Source organism: Callionymus lyra, chromosome 4 (genome assembly GCF_982586985.1).
Source record: "Callionymus lyra chromosome 4, fCalLyr1.hap1.1, whole genome shotgun sequence".
Classification (NCBI taxonomy): domain Eukaryota; kingdom Metazoa; phylum Chordata; class Actinopteri; order Syngnathiformes; family Callionymidae; genus Callionymus; species Callionymus lyra.
Genome location: NC_141821.1, coordinates 7,641,756 through 7,662,138, shown reverse-complemented (window position 1 = coordinate 7,662,138; position 20,383 = coordinate 7,641,756). Strand labels below are relative to the sequence as shown.

The 20,383-nt window shown below is 45.3% G+C and overlaps 2 non-coding genes across 2 annotated transcripts; both read left to right on the top strand.

The window, feature by feature from the left end:
* Positions 1-4,433: 4,433 nt before the first annotated feature.
* LOC148081633 (U6 spliceosomal RNA) lies at positions 4,434-4,537 on the top strand. Its single transcript, XR_015711252.1, has one exon. It is a non-coding gene; the product is annotated as a U6 spliceosomal RNA (small nuclear RNA).
* A 4,515-nt stretch (positions 4,538-9,052) lies between these two features.
* Positions 9,053-9,155, top strand: LOC148081632 (U6 spliceosomal RNA). The gene has a single exon (XR_015711242.1). It is a non-coding gene; the product is annotated as a U6 spliceosomal RNA (small nuclear RNA).
* Positions 9,156-20,383: the final 11,228 nt, after the last annotated feature.

The window sequence follows — 20,383 nt, the reverse complement described above, 5'->3', positions numbered from 1 at the left end:
TTATCTGTCACGAGCGTGCGTATAGCCGGGGGCAAACCTCTGGACACCGCCGCTCTGAAGAGAGAGCTGGGCATAGGAATCTGGGCCGGGCTTTCACCAGTTTTGTTTACAAAATCGTCTTCTGCTCTAGCCATAAAGGTAGAATGATCTTCAACGGGTCCTGGGGTGTATACCAGTTCAGAGAACAACATGGAAGGAGCTGGAAACAATTCCCTGATCACAATTGCCAATTCCCTACCCTGTTGCTGAGAGATAGGCGTGGCGGGATCAGAATTCAGCCATGGACATCTCAGCCATATGGGCCGTGCTTGAACGGGAGAGCTCGTTCTAGCGACAAGTGCTTTCATATCACCCGCTGATAGAAGCAAACCGGCAGTCAGAGTAGTACATTTAGATAACCACGCAGCACCACCAGCTGAAAGTTGAGGCATCTGGCTAGCAAGTGCTTGAATATCAGAAATAGAAAAGGGTTTGTACTGGGGAGCCACACCTCCTCCAGGGGCATTTTTAAAGAGTACCGGCGCCTGTAGATTACTTGGATGGCCTCGTGTATGAGTCGCACCTGTTCTTTGGCCATCTCTACCTGTCAGCCTCTCAGTCCCCTCTACCTCCCCTGCCTCTTCCTCTCGGCAAGACGGATTTAGCTCCCTGTATGACTCTCCTCCGACCGCCCCCTCCTCAGCCCTCTCTTCAGCCTTTTTCGCCAAGTGATTCAGAAAAATTCTTTCTGCCTCTCTTCTTATTTTCTGTTCCACATTCTCCTCATCCTCTCTTTTCCTGCCTTGCTGCTTCCTTTTCTGTATATCCGCTAGGCGGCCTCTCCAGTACTCGACATCTTCTTTCATCTGCCGCCCCTTTTTTCCCGTTAAAGTAAAGTTTGAAAATGTATTTGCTGTATCAAAAGACACTTCTGTCATCTCGCGGTCATTTATTATTCCTTTATCCCACATATCTGCTACATCCTCTACAGTAAGAAAGTCGGGACAACTTATTCCTCCTCCCATCTTTGGTTTACTTTTGTCAATGGTCAGTTGAACTGATTGGCCCTCATCTCCCTCAAAATCTCCCGCAACAACTCCTCTTGTTATATTAAATACCGGCATTTGTATTGATAATGGGTGTGGTGGTGGAGAAGCAGTATGAGATTTGAATGGATTGTTGGATGAATATGGTGGAGGTGTGTCAGTCTGGTGTGAATCCGGTAATCGTAATTCCTCTGACAGTACCGGGTAAAGTCCACTGGATGGTGCCATTATCCCACCTTGTTTCAACTTTCCTTTTCCATCTTCCCCCGCCTCTTTCTCAGAGGGCGGGATTGACTCCACCCCTTTGATACCAGCAGCTGTACTTCCTGTAACTGATTTAGTCACAAGCAGAGCAGCGGACAGATGCAACCATCTTACCAAACATTTTGTGTCTTGAAGATTTTTCACTCTCCCTGCTCTATCTCTCCCTTTCAATGTTAATTTCGAAGTGCCTTCCGCCTCCATTTCGTTTATTCTTCCGATAAACTTGTGTTCTACTCTATTTAACACATCAGTTAGAAGATGAATGGAACTATTTTGGGGAAGGTAACCTGCATTTTGAGTCTCTGTAAACCATTTCACCATTTTTGCTTTTTTTTCATCTCGTTCATTTGGCGCAAAATTTCCACTATAGACCTGGACTGCAGCCTGAAATTGTTCTGACAAAGACATTTTCTGAGGATGCGGAACACATTTTGACCAATCAATCCAATCTGTGGAAAGATTAAATTCTTTCTGTAATTTACTTGACATTTTAATTTAGGTTTATTTCCTTATTAAAATTTGAATAGTTTTTTTTATTTTTTTTTAGTTAATCTAGTTATCAGTAAGACCAGTATTCCTGGACTGCGTCCTAGTTCCTATATATTTTTACAACAATACAATGTTTTAACACCCCCTTATCAATGTTGTCCCCCGAACACGACGGCATTCAACACGAGAATGTGGGACCAGTTAACTCTTCCTCCGAACACGACGGAATTCAACACGAGAGTTGCGGAACAAGCCAACACCTCTATTCTTCTATTCAATTTATAACAACTATTCACCTCGAGGATTTTTCTAAAAAATTTGAAACCCTGCCACAACAATGCCTGTATTGCTTATCCCATACAACAATACAGTATTCTTTCTACTCCAACACGAGGACGTAGTATTCCCAAGAAACACAAGAAATTTTCACAACTTATTCCAACGCGAGGAAAAAACTCTTCATCATATACATCCAATATCTTAACACATTTTGACAAACTTTGGAAATAGGAAAACCTTTACCCACCCAGAGAGAGGTAAAGACTCGTTTTACACCTCCGAACCCTCTCTCTCAAAGGATCCTGTTCGTGACGCCAATTTGAAGTAGTCTTGAAGATTCGTTGGATCCTTGAGTTAGTGAGAGACAAAGTCCGGTCCAATATAGTCTGGCAAAAAGATTTATTAAAGATGTTACACAAGACGCATAACAACGAGAGGTGTACAGAGCTCTGAGTTACGAGTGTGAAAACATGCGCATATATTCTTACAAGGTCGTTGTCTACTGTTGCACACAAGTCCTTATAAGGTAACATTCAGTTGGTGTTATGTCTGACTCCTGGGGTGGTGATGGATGGAAAACTACTGACAATTGACTTGTCACATTAGAGTGGAAAGTTACAGACAGAAGTTATTGACACGTTTCCTGAGTGTTCGGGCTTGACCTTTATTGAATAGAACACTCAGCACGTGTCACCCGAACAAATACACGTGATAAGGTTATGCAAACAGATTGACAGAAATATAATGAGGCTTCACATGTACAGTGCCTTGCGAAAGTATTCGGCCCCCTTGAACCTTTCAACATTTCGCCACATTTCAGGCTTCAAACATAAAGATATAAAATTTTAATTTTTTGTCATGAATCAACAACAAGTGGGACACAATCGTGAAGTGGAACGAAATTTATTGGATAATTTAAACTGATGATGATAAATAGAATGCACCTGTGTGTAATCAAGTCTCCGTATAAATGCACCTGCTCTTTGATAGTCTCAGGGTTCTGTTTAAAGCGCAGAGAGAACCATGAAGACAAAGGAACACACCAGGCAGGTCCGAGATACTGTTGTGGAGAAGTTTAAAGCCGGATTTGGATACAAAAAGATTTCCCAAGCTTTAAACATCTCAAGGAGCACTGTGCAAGCAATTATATTGAAATGGAAGGAGTATCAGACCACTGCAAATCTACCAAGACCCGGCCGTCCCTCCAAACTTTCATCTCAAACAAGGAGAAGACTGATCAGAGATGCAGCCAAGAGGCCCATGATCACTCTGGATGAACTGCAGATAACTACAGCTGAGGTGGGAGAGTCTGTCCATAGGACAACAATCAGTCGTGCACTGCACAAATCTGGCCTTTATGGAAGAGTGGCAAGAAGAAAGCCATTTCTCAAAGATATCCATAAAAAGTCTCGTTTAAAGTTTGCCACAAGCCACCTGGGAGACACACCAAACATGTGGATGAAGGTGCTCTGGTCAGATGAAACCAAAATCGAACTTTTTGGCCACAATGCAAAACGATATGTTTGGCGTAAAAGCAACACAGCTCATCACCCTGAACACACCATCCCCACTGTCAAACATGGTGGTGGCAGCATCATGGTTTGGGCCTGCTTTTCTTCAGCAGGGACAGGGAAGATGGCTAAAATTGATGGGAAGATGGATGGAGCCAAATACAGGACCATTCTGGAAGAAAACCTGTTGGAGTCTGCAAAAGACCTGAGACTGTGACGGAGATTTATCTTCCAACAGGACAATGATCCAAAACATAAAGCCAAATCTACAATGGAATGGTTCACAAATAGACGTATCCAGGTGTTAGAATGGCCAAGTCAAAGTCCAGACCTGAATCCAATCGAGAATCTGTGGAAAGAGCTGAAGACTGCTGTTCACAAACGCTCTCCATCCAACCTCACTGAGCTCGAGCTGTTTTGCAAGGAAGAATGGGCAAGAATTCCAGTTTCTCGATGTGCAAAACTGATAGAGACATACCCCAAGCGACTTGCAGCTGTAATTACAGCAAAAGGTGGCGCTACAAAGTATTAGCGCAAGGGGGCCGAATAATATTGCACGCCCCACTTTTCAGTTTTTTATTTGTTAAAAAAGTTTAAATTATCCAATAAATTTCGTTCCACTTCACGATTGTGTCCCACTTGTTGTTGATTCATGACAAAAAATTAAAATTTTATATCTTTATGTTTGAAGCCTGAAATGTTGAAAGGTTCAAGGGGGCCGAATACTTTCGCAAGGCACTGTATGTAGTGAAAGAAGATTGCCGATCTCAGATTTGGAACGAGGGAGAGCCGTGATTGGTCAACATTTGGCTAGCTCTGGGACAATTTGGAACAATTTGGAAAACATTGGGAACGAGGTAGAGAGGTGATTGGTCAACATGTGGAACGAATGTGGAACATTAACAGAGAAGATCAGGCGCCACTGAGCGCAAGGATGACACGCAAATTCGTGAAGCATTCCTTAATTTTTCATTTCGATCAGTGTGCGGCCCAGGGGATAGCACGAAAAGAGGGCAGGGCAGGAGTCTATAGGTCGGAGGGGTAAGTCTGATAGATCCTCGGGCTGGGTTTTGAGTAAAAGTGAGCTTGTAAGCTTGGGGCCAGGAGAAGATAGGCAGTGACTAGCCATTACTGCCCACACGCCAACGAGACCCAAGCACCTGAAGGCATGATGCCGCACGAAAATGCTTTGGGTTTGAGTGTGTGGAGGAAAATCCTCAAAAGGAGCAGTGGTGCAGTTACCACAGGAGCTCCACACACACCGACGAGACGTGCAGGAGGAGAACAAACAGAGATGGCGCAAAACAGACAGCGGAGAAGCAGCGATATGACGAGGACGAACAAACATTTGCTTTTACCGCGACTACAGCAACCATACGAACGAATGGGCTGATGGTGGACTGTGGAGCTACGTCACACATCATAACGGACAAGGACAAGTTTACTCGCTTTGATGCGTCGTTTGACCCGGTCAAACACTACATGGAGCTTGCTGATGGAAGACGGAGGAACAGGGTGGCGCTCAAGCGAGGTGACGCAGAGGTGATGATACAGGACTCCAAGGGAAAGTCGGTCACAACCACACTGCAGAGAGCCTTACACATCCCAACGTACCCCCAGAGCATCTTCTCCGTGAAGGCAGCAACAGGTAACGGAGCCAAATTGACATTTGCAGAGGGACAAAATGAACTTGTTGCTAAAGATGGTACATCTTTTCCTCTAGAGGAACACGAAAGATTGTTCTACTTGAAAACACACGAGGTCATCCGGGGGAAAACGTACAATGACAGGGTAAACTTAACCTGTGATGTCAAAACATGGCATACGATATTGGGCCATTGCAATGTAAATGATATATTGAAATTGCCTGATGTGGTGGTGGGCATGCAGATCACAGACAGCAACAGTAAAATAGACTGTAACACATGCACTGAAGGAAAATTTACAAATAACAGAAACAGAACGGCAGATGTGAAAGCTAGTCAGCCCCTTGAATTAGTACATACAGATTTAGCAGGTCCCATTGAACCAACCGGTCTAGACGGGCATAAATATGCAATTTCATTTACAGATGACTTTTCCGGGGCAATATCTGTTTACTTTCTTAAAAATAGGAGTGATGCCGCATTAGCAACTAAAAGGTTCTTGGCAGATTGTCCTCCGTATGGGACTGTAAAATGTATAAGATCGGACAATGGAACAGAATATACAGGGAATGCTTTCCAGTCACTTCTGAGAGACAAAGGCATTAGACATGAAACATCGTGTCCATATTCTCCCCATCAAAATGGTACAGCTGAGAGACAATGGAGAACTTTATTTGACATGGCCAGGTGTCAACTGTTGGAAAAAGGGTTACCTAAAAGATTGTGGCCTTATGCTGTACAAAATGCTGCTCACATTCGAAACAGGTGTTACAGTGACAGGACCAAAAACACTCCCTACTTCATGTTGACAGGAAAAAGGCCGGACCTATCCAAAATGTGGGTGTTTGGATCAGGATGCTATACATACAAACACAACCACAAGAAACTTGACTCCAGATGTGGAAAAGGCATATATGTTGGGCACAGTAAAAACAGCCCAGCATATTTGGTTTATGATCCAGACAAAGAACGAGTGTCAAATCATAGATTGGTGAAATTCATCACAAAGAAAAATGCGGAGCAACTAACACAAACAAATGAATCAGATTCTGATTATCAGGATTATGGAAAGGAACATCATAAAATTAAAGAGGGTCCAGAAATGGAGTTAAAGAATCAAAATGAAGAAAATGAAGGGGAAGAGAGTACGATGTCAGAACCGTCACACAGTGACAGCACTCGCTACCCAAGGAGAGAGAGAAGACCCCCGAAATACCTTAAAGATTATATAACTTATATAACAGATGAAAGAGATGAGGATTTGATAAATATAAGCGTAGACTATTGTTACAGGACAGTATGTGGAGTCCGCAAACTTTCAGTGAAGCACAGATGTCACCTGAGGCACCAAAATGGGAGCATGCAATGAGGGAGGAGATTTGCTCACTCAAAGAAAATGATACATTTGAACTGTCACCTTTACCGGAAGGCAAAACTGCAGTTGGGGGAAAATGGGTTTATGCTCTTAAAGAATCTGCAGAAAAAGGAAACATTTTCAAAGCCAGATATGTAGCCAAGGGATACAGCCAAACAAAGGGAATAGATTATCAGGAAACCTTCGCTCCAACGGCCAATATCTCTTCAGTGCGTGCCCTTATGCAAATAGCGGTTCAAAATGAATACATTGTCCATCAAATGGACGTGAAAACGGCATACTTGCATGCCCCAATAGAAGAAGAGATTTACATAGAACAACCAGAAGGTTTTGAGGAGACTTCAGAGACTGGACAGAAGCTAATGTACAAATTAAAGAAGTCGCTCTATGGTCTTAAACAATCAGAGAGAAACTGGTACCAACTTTTAAATGACCACCTCGAGCAAAATGACTTTATAAGAAATCTGTCTGACCATTGTGTATACAGAAAGCAGAGCGGGAATGTCACTATCATTGTAATCATCTGGGTGGATGATCTCATCATTGCTGCCAGCGATGATGAGTCATTAAACAAGTTCAAGGAAACCATGAAATGTAGATTTAAAATGAAAGATCTGGGGAAATTATTCTACTTTTTGGGTATACAATTTACACAAGATAGACATGAAATCAAAATGCACCAGAAAAGCTACATCACAAAAATACTAGAAAGATTTGGGATGTCAGAGTGTAAACCAAGACGCACTCCAAGTGAACAAAAAATAGAAAATGCCACGACTGAAAATGATGAAATTACAAATAACAAAGAATATAGAGAAATTGTTGGTAGCCTGATCTATGCCATGACTTGCACCAGACCAGACATAAGCTGGATTGTGAGCAAGCTGTCACGGACAGTAGCCAATCCAAAGGAAGAACACTTGACTGCAGCAAAGCATGTGTTAAGATACCTAAAGGGTACTTCTGATTTTGAGTTAAGTTTCAGGAAGAGTGAGGAGGATTTACATCTTATAGCATTCAGTGACTCAGACTGGGCATCTTCAACAGAAGATAGTCGGAGCACGACAGGATATTGCTTCAGCCTTACAGAACAAGGCCCAGCAATCTCCTGGAAAACCAGGAAACAACCCACAGTGGCTCTGTCCACTTGTGAAGCAGAGTATGTTGCTTTGGCTACCACTTCTCAGGAAAGTAGGTATCTGACACAACTGTTAAGTGGCATGGATGGAAGATTGTACAGTTTCACAAAGATCTTTGGAGACAATCAAGGATCAATTGCACTGAGCAAAAATCCAGTGAATAGACAAAGATCCAAACATATTGACGTGAAATATCACTTCCTTCGTGAAGCATTAAATGAAGGTAAAATAGACATTGTCTACTGTCCCTCAGAGGAGATGGCAGCAGACATTCTGACAAAACCAGCAGTGAGAACAAAAATAGGAAAATTCAAAAAATGGTTCTTCGGCAATTAAAAGAACAGATAGCGTAGATAGTTTGAGATGATGAGAGCAAGGGGGGGGTGTTGAGTGATCTGCTCTCATATTTATTTTGGTTTATTGTGTTATGTTTTGTTTTGCCATGCACTGGATGTATGTATTGTTGAATGACGTCATTGTCGTCAATTTACCGCACCGCGGACACTTTATGTTAAATAGGCGTGTACTCGTGTGACGTGTGTTGTTGCAAATGTGATTGTCACAGCTGCTGACGGGTGTGCTAACGGAGCTGTGACAAAGCTAGAATAAAAGCTACAAACAAAGAACGATTGTTTTCCCTACCTCGCAATATTATGGAGCAAGACTCAAGACGAGCAACAAGCGTTCCTTATTTTTTCATTTCGATCAGTGTGCGGCCCAGGGGATAGCACGAAAAGAGGGCAGTCTATAGGTCGGAGGGGTAAGTCTGAAAGATCCTCGGGCTGGGTTTTGAGTAAAAGTGAGCTTGTAAGCTTGGGGCCAGGAGAAGATAGGCAGTGACTAGCCATTACTGCCCACACGCCAACGAGACCCAAGCACCTGAAGGCATGATGCCGCACGAAAATGCTTTTGGTTTGAGTGTGTGGAGGAAAATCCTCAAAAGGAGCTTGCATTGGCCGGGAATCGAACCCCGGCCTCCCGCGTGGCAGGCGAGCATTCTACCACTGAACCACCAATGCTCGATGCACCATGCCTCTATTACCGCGCAACACACAACATTCCAAAGACCCTATCATCCTTGAACATTATCAAACTTTGTCAGAGTTTTAGTACTGAACCCACCACTTGAAAGTTCTCCACTGAGAGAGTCTGCACTTTTGCAGAGTATAAAGGTGAGCCAAAGTTTGTGTAGATCAGGGGTCTGTAACCCTATTCATGTAGAGAGCTTCCTGAGAGCCTCTGCTCCACTCTCAACTGGCCCCTTAAGTAAAAGACACAGAGAAGTGACTACCTAAATGTTCCCGTTCACAGATTGGCACTGGTCGTAACAGTTTGCTGTTACATCAATTAAAATTGGAACGATACAGAGAAGATTAGCATGGCCCCTGCTGCGAGAATGCGGTGCAATGTTCTCTGTCAATGTTTGTAGCGTGTGGCGTAAAATTAGTCTTAGAAAGATGTAGAAAATGTAGCTAAAACCTGTAGAAATTCAGCCATTCACACATACTGATGGGAGTAGGCTGCACACTTGCGCCAAGTTCACTATCAGGAGCAATCAGGGTAAAGTGCCTTGTCCGGAGCTGGGCTTGAACCGGCAAACTTTCGGTCCGAAGGCAACCACTCTACTATCTGAGCTATGTTGCCCCTTTTAAATTTTTTTTTTTTTTTTTTTTTTTCGACCTTATTAAGTTTAATGCTCTGTAAAATAGTTTGTATGTATTGATATGTGTAGATCTATTGGACTAATCATTATTTTATACATTGAAAGAGAGATGAGAGAGAGAGAGACAGACAGTCAGACAGACAGAGACAAACAGATACACAGACAGAGACAGACAGACAACCAGAAGAGGGATTTGGGGTTTTATTTCATTTTATTATTGTATTCATCATTTGTTTTAAACATTCCCCTCTGCTTTTTTAAGGGCTTGGCTCCTCTTGGCTCCTCTTCTTCCCGTAACCCTTGTCGGCGAATTGCAGGAGCCACTGTTGGTAAGGCATACCCGCGGTCTCTTGGCAGTACCAGTTACCATAGTACTGCCTGTGGCTGTCTGTAGCACGCTCTTTCCCGCAGCGCCGACACATCATCTTCACGTTGCCTCGCTGATACTTCTTGCAGACAATCCCGGCTTCTTCGCGTTCACGTTTTTCTTCTGATACCACCTGGTGGACCGTGGAACGCTGGACGGTGGCAGGGGGACCGTAGCGACTGGGAGCAGAGGCTCGACCCGGGGTCCTGTGGTACCAGAAGCAGGGACTACGTGAGCAACCCAGGGCAGCAGAAGCGGCGGCCTGAAGGAGTGGTCTTGTCCAGCGGTGTTGGGCGGCAGCGTGAAGATGAACGGCTGGGGCAGAGGTGGCTGGGGCATGACTGCCACGCGTTGTACGGGTGGCGGCAGCGGTCGGGCGGCACAGGGCGGGGGCGGAGGCAGAGTAATCCCCTGCTCCAAGAGCTGCCTCTCCTCTCGTTTGGATCTGCGGTTGTGCCTGTAGTAATGAAATGATAAACATTTAATAAGCAAGTTTATATACATGAAATTTTAAACCCACTTGAATATGTAATAAGATGCATTAAGAATAAAACGAGTATATTATTATTTGACTTGACAATCATTAAAAAAAGTTAGTTTTGATGTGATAATAGATGTGATGAATTACCATTGTGTCAGGGTGGTCTGATTTATCTCCACCAGCTGTAGCGATGTCTCCTGCATGACCAGTGCATTGTCGAGCACCTTCTGGCGAACCTTGCGGTAGGCGCGGCAAATGAGTGTCCAACGCTGGACGGTGGCGCCCTCCTTACGGACGGGGGAAGGATTTGCCTCGCACAACTTCACCATCAGGCACTCGACGTAGCGATTGCAATTGGGCCATTGTGCAGGACCGGTGTTCTGTCCCAGGAAACATCTGTAATAAACCCACACTATCAATCCTAATTGTCAATAAATTAATGTAATTTAGACTAGTGTAATATTTGTTAATATATTTAATTTAAGACATGTCATATAGTGCAGTATATGTAATATAAGCCATGCATAATTATCACAGATTAGAATATTCGAACACTGACCTCTTGGTGCTATCAACACCAGGGGCAACGGGCGACTTGCTGGTCTTGAATCGACCGCCAGACTTGGACCTGTGACGCGGGGAGAACTGGGTGGCCTGCTTGTCATAGTCGTCCAGGTTCCTCCACAAGGCGATGATCTGGGCGGCCTGGGCGTTGGTCAACGGCTCATCTTGTCCTCTTAGTGAAAAGAGACATCTCGCCAGGGCCTCTACGTTACCGTAACCGGGCACGTTGTTACGGTCCACGGAGTCCTGAATAACAATTATACCAATGCATAAAAATGTTGCCATGCATATTGAATAAATCCATATTGAATAAAACTATTTTGATAAGATACCATGAGTTTGTATTGGATTTACCACTGGCGATAGATGAGCCGGTGGTGTACCTACGGACGGGGTAGGCGTTACCGGGGAGGGTAACGGTTCTGGTGTGGTCACAGCAGGAGGGGGCATCGAATCCTCACCGCACACCGCGGCAGGTTGCCTGGCGGGTCTTGGCGACGCTGATCCCCTGAATAGCTGTCGTCTACTCTTGCGTGACCTACACTCAGCTGTGACAAAAATAGGCTGATTATACTTTAAAAAAAAAAAAAAATTCATAGGATATATCAATATAATTATATACAGTATATAATTTATTTTTAATCTGCATATAAAATATATGAATAATATAACTTAAATTTTCATTGATAATAAATAAAAAAGAAAACAAAGACATAAAATAAGTCTTACAATCTTCTGACAGTGCAGAAGGTGGGGTCGGGTCTGTTTGGCGGCGTGGCGGGACGGAAGGGCAATGTTCCACGTCGTAGGTGGAGACGGTGGGGTCCTTAAAAGGACTGTCCTCCTCAAACCCTTCATCCTCATCTTGGAGACAGGCATCCAGGCGTGCGGACTCGTCGCTGTCAGGGTCCAGCGTGTAGTCCTGCAGGACCTCTCCAGTCTGGCTGTACAGGTATTCAATACCTATCAGCTCACCTGTGTGTGACAAAATACAGGCAGTGAGAAATATTGATCATTCAATTCTTAAACTACATGATCTAGTTATATATAAATGTATTAATGTATATATATATATATATATATATATATATATATATATACATTTCCCTAAGGTTGACAAAATAAGTTAATGATTATAGAATATTTACCAGTGTACTGTCGAGGCCCGCAGTATGATGCATTTAACTGTCTACCAAGTACGCCACTGCTGAGGGTGTTGGTAGCCTTCTTGAGCAGGCCGCTGTAGTGGAGCGTGGACGCAGACGGCGTGACCTCCATCTGTGTCACGGCGGCAGCAGCTCGGTCTTCATTCCAGCGCACCAGGCCCTCGAGCAGATAAGCCTGGAAATGCATGCCGCTAGCGCTCGTTCCTGGAATAAACCTGTTCAGGTGGAGGTGGAACGACTGCAGGGAGGTTGATCCTCGGGCGCACCTGAACACGGGCAGCAGCATACCCCCCTTCTTCTGTTTGTGGGTCTCCGTGTAGAGGGAGAAACCCACCGGGTCCTGGATACAGGCGACGTGGCGTTTTTGGCTCAGCCAGATGTCCCAGATGCGCTCTGAATCCAGCAGCGGGACACCCAGGGTGTCGCGACCCTGCTCCCCGTCGAAGGTGTCGAGAAGCGGCTGGATGAGCTGGGTGGTCTCTTCGGCGCCGCGCGTCTTCCGCCTGCAGTGGGATGACAGCTCGCTCCGGGTGATGCGGGACCAGACGTCTGAATCGCTGGGGTTCAGGATCTTCTGTGCCTGGAGCTCGGCACGCTTAGCTTCCCGGAGGCGCTGCACATCCTCGGTGCTCCACTCGAAGATGCAGGCGGAGAGGCGACTCATGAAGACACCGTACAACTGGTGCGAGTCCGTGGTACATCCGGACTTGAAGCGCCGCATGAAGTGCCAGATGTCCAGACGGATGCCAAGGTCAGGCCAGTCTTTAAACATGTCACCCAGAGACTTCCCGCAACAGTCGCGGTCCACGTAGAGTAGAGGCGGCGGGTCCACTCCAGCTGACGTGTAGCGGGCCATGATGCCGGTGGCCATGGGACCGAGGCCGTACCCCTCACTGGCGGTGAGGACGCTCATGAGCACCTGGCCGTACTCATTACCCACGTTGGTGGCCAACGATGCGGTGCCGGCGCTGTGCCCTGCCAGCTTCTTCACAACTTTCTTGGTCGAGTCCAGCTTCAGCACCTTGCCGAAGACAGAGGTGATGGCGCCCTTTACCTCATCCAGGCGCATGATCACATCGTTGCAGTAAACCGTCTGCAGCCACTTGTAGCCCGGAATATCAGTCATGGCAGGGGGGTCGCTGACGTCGGGCCTGACGAGAAGGTTGCGGCTGTTGGCGTCGGTGAAACTCTGGCAGTCGGTCAGGTAGTGCACCACGCGCTGAGACCACATCTCGCTGTGCTGCTCCATCAGCTTGTGGCGGAGCTGGCTGGCGCTGTTCCCGAGTCCGCGTTGGCGCAACAGCTTGGCGACGCGCATGTCACAGGCGGACTGGTAAGTCAGCAGAATGGGGAACTGGACGCGGTGACCGATGTCCAGCTGGCGAGTGATGGTGCCGCTCCAGCTGATGAGCTTCTTTTTGCACTTGGTGCACTCCAGGTACTCTGCGGCGAGGTGATAGAAACTGTCGATATCGAGGACCTGACGGACGCGCGGATAGAGGCCGGCCGACGTAAGCTGGTGGTCCTGACAGGACGGGTCGGGGCAGGACAGACGCACCTGCCACAGCTTACGCGGCATCCACAGCAGGAGGCGCTGAGCGAAGTAGCGGTCAGGTCTGGGCAGCTGGCTGGGGATGAGGGCGGCCTGAGGGGGGTGCCACCACAGGCGGTCCACGCGCTCCCAGGCCAGCTCTGCCTTCTTCCGCGAAGACAGCTTGAAGAGCGCCTTGGATACCCAGTGGTGGTCGGCAGCGGGAAGTGACTTCCTCCACCCCTCTGGCAGTATGATGTCTGTCAAGTACAGTTTATACAAATTTATACTAAAGTCGGTTGATAATACCACATTCTTTAAAAAAAAAATTTCATTATCTTGTATTTATAATATAAAAATAGAATAATAATAATGTAATCAAAAATATTAAGATTCAGATGTTATAACTTCTGATTTACTTGTATTTTCTAATGCAAGTAACGGTAATATAATAGCCTGTCATACCATCCACATGTCTAAGTGGGATAGACTCGTTGGCAGGCGCAGGCGGACGACTGGACACTGCAGCCGTTTTGTCAGGTGTCACACCAACAGCTGTAGCAGCGGAGGATGCCTCAACGCTGCATACAGCAATACAGGCTAAAACACATGATCAAGTGTGTAAACAAACATGCATGTTACAACATATACATATTATTACCAGATAATTAACCTTTAAAATGAACAGGTATATGCTTCATTTTAAATTATATCAATTACTTTATCCATTTTACTTAAAACATAATTAAAATTACCACAATTCCCCCTTGTCTGCCACTCCTCCTGTCATCTCACCTCACACCTGGTCCTCATCAGCAATCATGCTCACCTGTTCCTGATCCCCATTCATAAACCCTTGGATTCCCCGCAGTCGGTGCCAGATCGTACTTCACTCTACCGTGGTAACTATACGTGACTGGCTCAGTTTATTTGTTACCTCGTTCTCGTACTCAAGTCTCTTGTTGTTTTTTCGGACCTCATCTAACTTTTGTTCCTCTGCCTGCAGTAACTCGGATCCCTCACTCCAGCTCGCCGATCTCGCTCTCCCTCCGGCTTCCCCTTCAACTACCTGCTTCCCCTTCATCCAATAAACACCTTTTTGTACTCTCTGGAACTTCGCCTCTGTCTGCTCTTGGGTTCAGCATCGTAGAACATAACAACTTTCTGAATATGACTAAGTTTGTATATGTTAACACTGTTTATTGTGTGTATATTACCTGATGTATCTGCATGAGCAGACTCATACGCCTCCATGGCTGTGACCAGGTCATTGTCCTGACTGTCGTCAAGCGCAGGGCTGGCTGAAAAACACACATTCAACATTGATATGAATATGAATTATCATTACTAATTTTTGATTTCATCATAGTAAAGGTTATTGCTTGAAGTAGTGTAAATGTATCACCTGTAGACTTTGTACTCGACGGTGTCTTCTTCATCTTCATCTTCTGAAGCCGGCTCCTAATGGCCCCTGGTGACAAGGCGCGACCCACCAGAAGAGAGGAGAGCTGAGATGAGGACAGAATGACTGCTTGGCTCCGCTGACTGGCGGCTGATGGAGGAGGACGGCTGTCGGCGGCCTTCTCCTTGCCGATACGCTGCCTCTCCTTCGCATCGACAACCTCCTTACCCTCGTCAAAGGACAGGAGGTAGTCCTTGAAGGCCATCTTGTTCTGGCTCAGGGGAGTGTTGACTGGTCTTTCTCCCCGGAGGTTGTCGACCATCCAGGCAGCGTATCCCAAGCCATTCTCCACAAGCCACTTGAATGACTCGCCGCGGTACACTCCGAACTGCAGCCGGTGATGAGCCAGGACGAGGAGTCTGTCGTCGACATCACCACCACCCTGACTGACCTCGCTGACGGCGTTCTTCCTGACGATGTCGCCAGACTGGCAGACTACAGCAGATGCGCGTGCTTTATTACGAGCAGCCACTCTACGTGCCTCTTCGGAATACCCCAACACTAGGGCCCCGCTGCTGAGTCTCTTGAAGGTAGGCTTCGACCCCATTACTGAAAATATAATAGAAACAATAAGTACTAGTTATCCTGAAAAAAAAATTGAAAAAAAAAAGCATAATATTAGCTGTCAGAGACAAGGTAATAGTATACCATAACATTGGCAAGGTCCCCAGATTGTATATCACATTTAACAACATATTTGTCATAAACACTTACCTGCAATTGATACCAGGTACACCCTGATTTATGTAAACCTGTATAAACAAATGTCAAGTGCTACAGAATCGAATATATTGATGTATTTATCATTGGCAGATCTAGTAATATAAATTGACTAGGCCGAAAATGTAACTGATTAATGTTGTTTGATTTGTTCTTGTCATTGATTATGTTTTATATTGATTTATTATGAATAATGATAATATATGCTTAGATACGACAATGCGGTATTTTATTGGTGAATATTTAACTGTTTTCACCAAAAAGCACCGTTAAAATAATCGTAAAAAGCATTTGTACTTGTCATTGATTATGTTTTATATTGATTTATTATGAATAATGAAAATATATGCTTAGATACGACAATGCGGTATTTTATTGGTGAATATTTAACTGTTTTCACCAAAAAGCACCGTTAAAATAATCGTAAAAAGCATTTGTACATCAACTATAACACCTTGCTATCATCTGCAATGCATTAGCATTACAATGCATTAGCATTACAATGCTCGTAATATCGCTCACCAAAACAAACATTTTTTCGGGCTTAAAAATACAACCAGACATAAAATAAATGAATAGAATCATGCCACATTGTCACGAGAACATTCTTATTACACTATAGCGAATACACATACCAATGCTAAGTGAATGGAGAAATCTTTCGAGGCTCATAATAAAAAAATAAAAGACAATTAGAAGATAATTTTTACATAGGAATGTTCCAGACACTTACCGATGTACGCAGAGAAAAAAGACACTGAGTTACGAGTGTGAAAACATGCGCATATATTCTTACAAGGTCGTTGTCTACTGTTGCACACAAGTCCTTATAAGGTAACATTCAGTTGGTGTTATGTCTGACTCCTGGGGTGGTGATGGATGGAAAACTACTGACAATTGACTTGTCACATTAGAGTGGAAAGTTACAGACAGAAGTTATTGACACGTTTCCTGAGTGTTTGGGCTTGACCTTTATTGAATAGAACACTCAGCACGTGTCACCCGAACAAATACAGGTGATAAGGTTATGCAAACAGATTGACAGAAATATAATGAGGCTTCAACTTCCCCTTTTGGCCTCTGAAGGAGGACAACAACCAAGAGATAAAAACGGAATACAAAATTGCTACAAATTTTAAAACCCTTTAAAATTATCGCCTGAGAAACATGCAAGCATAAGATACAGTGTCACCAAGCTGAATAGCGGTCTTTTAAGGACAGATAGAAGTTAATGGGGCATCCAGGTATTCAGGAACAGGGGTTTGGAGAGGGACAGATGCAGTTGATAACAGATTTAATGGGATGTCCTGATAAACGGGGGCAGTTGGTTCCACAGTAGAAAGTAACTGGTAGGCAGGAGGTTGGGCAAGGTCTCTTTTCTCTATAGCGCAGGTAATAACTCGGTTGCAAAGAGATCTGGCACAGGGGATGAAACAGCACCCACACGATACAAGGATGGCACAGAAGACAGCTATAGAGGTTAGGGCAGAGAGAACGAGTGAGCGATATTTCCCAAACATTTCACCAAATATGTCATATGTGGAGGTATCTACACCTGCATTAGCCTTGAGTTCGTTAGACATGGCATTCAACTTGGCTAGGGTGAGCGTCAATTTTCCATCCGGTGCAGTGTTATTTGGGATGAAGGTGCAACATTGTTCACCAAACATGGCACATACACCACCTTTTTCAGCCAGAAGCATGTCCACTGCCATGCGGTTCTGTACCACCATAAGGGATGTGGCGGCTAGCTGGTCATGAACCGCGGCAAAACCATCACGTGTGAAGTTAACTAAACGTTGTTGGTTGTAATAAAGGTAGTTGATGCGATCCACATTCTTATTTGGGGTGATGGGAAATATAGCTGCTACAATGGGAATGTTTTCAAATCCTGCTGAAATCTGGTCAGCCAATTTGAATTCATCTGGTACCCCACGGGGGATACCAATGGAGTCAATGTATACAGGGGTGCCAGTCAGGGCATCAGTGGATCGTTTAGTTAGGTGGTTGTGGGAGGGCCGATATTGTAATATGTCGTCTTCTGACATGCTGACGATATTGGCAGGGAAAATAAGATTCACCAGGGCACATCTTCCTCTCCACCCCAGTGGAAGTGTCTGTCGTATGATAGTTCCTCCGCAGAACCACCAAATGTCTGATCTGGCCACGAACTTAACTGATTCACTGACCGAGATGGTACGTATAGTTAGGCAGTGTATGGGAAGTATCCATCCTACAGGGGTCATGGGTCTCTCAGTGCGGTTTCTTTCAAGACAGGTGAAGTTGGACACGTACAGCCTAGAGTTGAACACAGGAGGGTCCATTCTGGTGGTCATGGGGTAAGCCGTGTCTGCTATGGTGCAATTAGGATGAAGAATGGAGTTGGTCATAACATGAAAATGGCATTCGGAATAATTGGTGTAGGAATCAAAAATGGAAAGTGTCATCGATAGCATCATGTGGGGGCCCATGCACACCAAACATGAGGCGACTTGGGCTGATTCACGGGCTGCCACCGCCGTTTCAATCCAGGCATTGAAATTGGGATTGTGTCGTCCGGTGCTGGCTACAAGGGCATCCGGAACAGTTATGTCATCAGCCTCGAATGCCGTGACTTTGTTGGGTCGTTTTGGTCCTGGGTTGTGGGGTTTGGTGTCAACTAGGGAAGGTTTGACATGCGGTGAGTTGTTGATTACAGGGGGATCTACGAAGATGATTTTTTAACAGTCCCACAGGATCTGTGCCTGATACTGATAATCCCAGGGGCAGATAAGTAACGTTACCAAAACCTTGTTCGTACGGAACGCCAGACCATGCACATGAGGGATATGTCCAGAATTCTGCTCTGGAGACAACGCGACCAATGCTGGGTGGGGGCGTCTTACAGTGCGGATCTCTGTATAGACCGTTAAGATGCAATAGGAGTGGATTAAGGGATGCACCAGTTAGGGATCCTCGGACAAGGGTAATGTTACTGTTAGCCAGGGAAGAACATTTACTCTTAGTGTTTGTCCACCCCCCTGGCTGAGTTGTCCACAGGAGGCTATTCCAGGGACAATATGTGGAGACGTCTGAGTTACTTTGGATACACATGTATGCGTCATAACCCCGATAGGCTGCCTTGTTGCCTGTGCATGGGATCACATCACATAAGTCGAATTCATAAATTTTATTAGTTCCCCTTTGGTGATAAATCGTGATCTTAGAATTATAGTATAGCAGGCATTTGTCTGATACCTTATGGTCAGGACCGAGTGTGATCTGGCGCTTGGATCGTTTGGGGACCTGTAGCGTCTGGTTGTGAATGTTAGTATCATTGTGGGAAGATACCTCTGTGACCGTAGAAAGGGTTATACCGTGCAGAACATAGTACAATAACATTGGGGTACAGACCAAAACAGAAGCAATAAATGCAGCCAAGCAACAGGAGTGTATTACATGTCGAGGAATACTGGTAGCCATGGGTAATACTAAGTGTGCAACAGCTAAAGAGTGCAAAATGAAACAGCGGATTCAAGGAGGTCTTGCACCTTTTCTTGATCCTAATATAATATTCAATGTTTTGTGTGGGCAAAAACCTGCGGCAATTGTTGATGCAGGGAAAATTCCTCACACGACTCTTGGTGCCATGCCAAGCAGTCAGACGTTAGACAGTGATGACGGGGGTGATGAAGGATTGTCCAGGTTGACGGGGACGACGTTGGTGGGGGGCAGGGTTGTAGATGGGGTGTGGGCGTTGACGTTGAGGAGGGGTTTGTCACAGCTCTCGGGGTCAGCTGCACACTGCGTCAGGTGGAACCAGGTATCTCCTTTGCCTTCCAGCCGGAGGGCGTGAGACGTCCTTTCCAGTACGCGATGAGGACCAGTCCAACGTGGTTCCGTCCACTTTTGCTTGAGCACCTTCAGGTAGACACACGGGGTAGACAACTGTACAGTTGAGACAAATGGCGTGTGTGTTGGCTTACCCCTTAGGTTTGATATTGGTAATGGAGCGTGGGGTCCTGGAAAACAGCGACCTGTGTGGAGTTCGAATGGAGAGTAGCCCGTCCGGGTATTAACAGACATTCTAACACTTATCAGTGCCATTGGTAGTGCCGCGAGCCAGTTGACTCCGGTACTTATCATGACTCGGTTGAGGTTGTCCTTCAATGTCCTGTTCATTCTCTCCACCTGTGCCTTTGACTGGGGGTGGTAAACAGATCCAAACTTGTGTCTGAGGCCCAATTGGCGCTCCACCTCTTGTAAGTGGGTGTTCTTGAAATGCGTGCCATTGTCACTTTTCAGACAATGGGGAAAACCATGAGTTGGAATGTAATGGTTAACCAAATGTTTAGAGACGCTTTTTGCATCTTCTTTCCGGCAAGGATATGCTTCTGGCCATCCTGAGTAGGCGTCCACCATCACCAACAGGTACCTGTATCCAGAAACTGGGACCAACATGTCAGTATAGTCGATAACAACCATTTGTCCTGGAAAGAAAACTGAGGGGTGTGTTAGTCCTGGTAATGGTTTGAGAGTAGGCCTAATTGCACCTTGATTGCAAACATTACATGAGATTAGTGCTTGTTTCACCATTTGGTTTTTAAATGGATGCCACCAATTGTCCAATCTTCGAATTGTTTCTTCTCTGCCTACATGTGTAGGACCATGTGCCTCAAGGATTAGAGATTTCAGATAGGCTACTGGTGCAGCCGGGCGTCC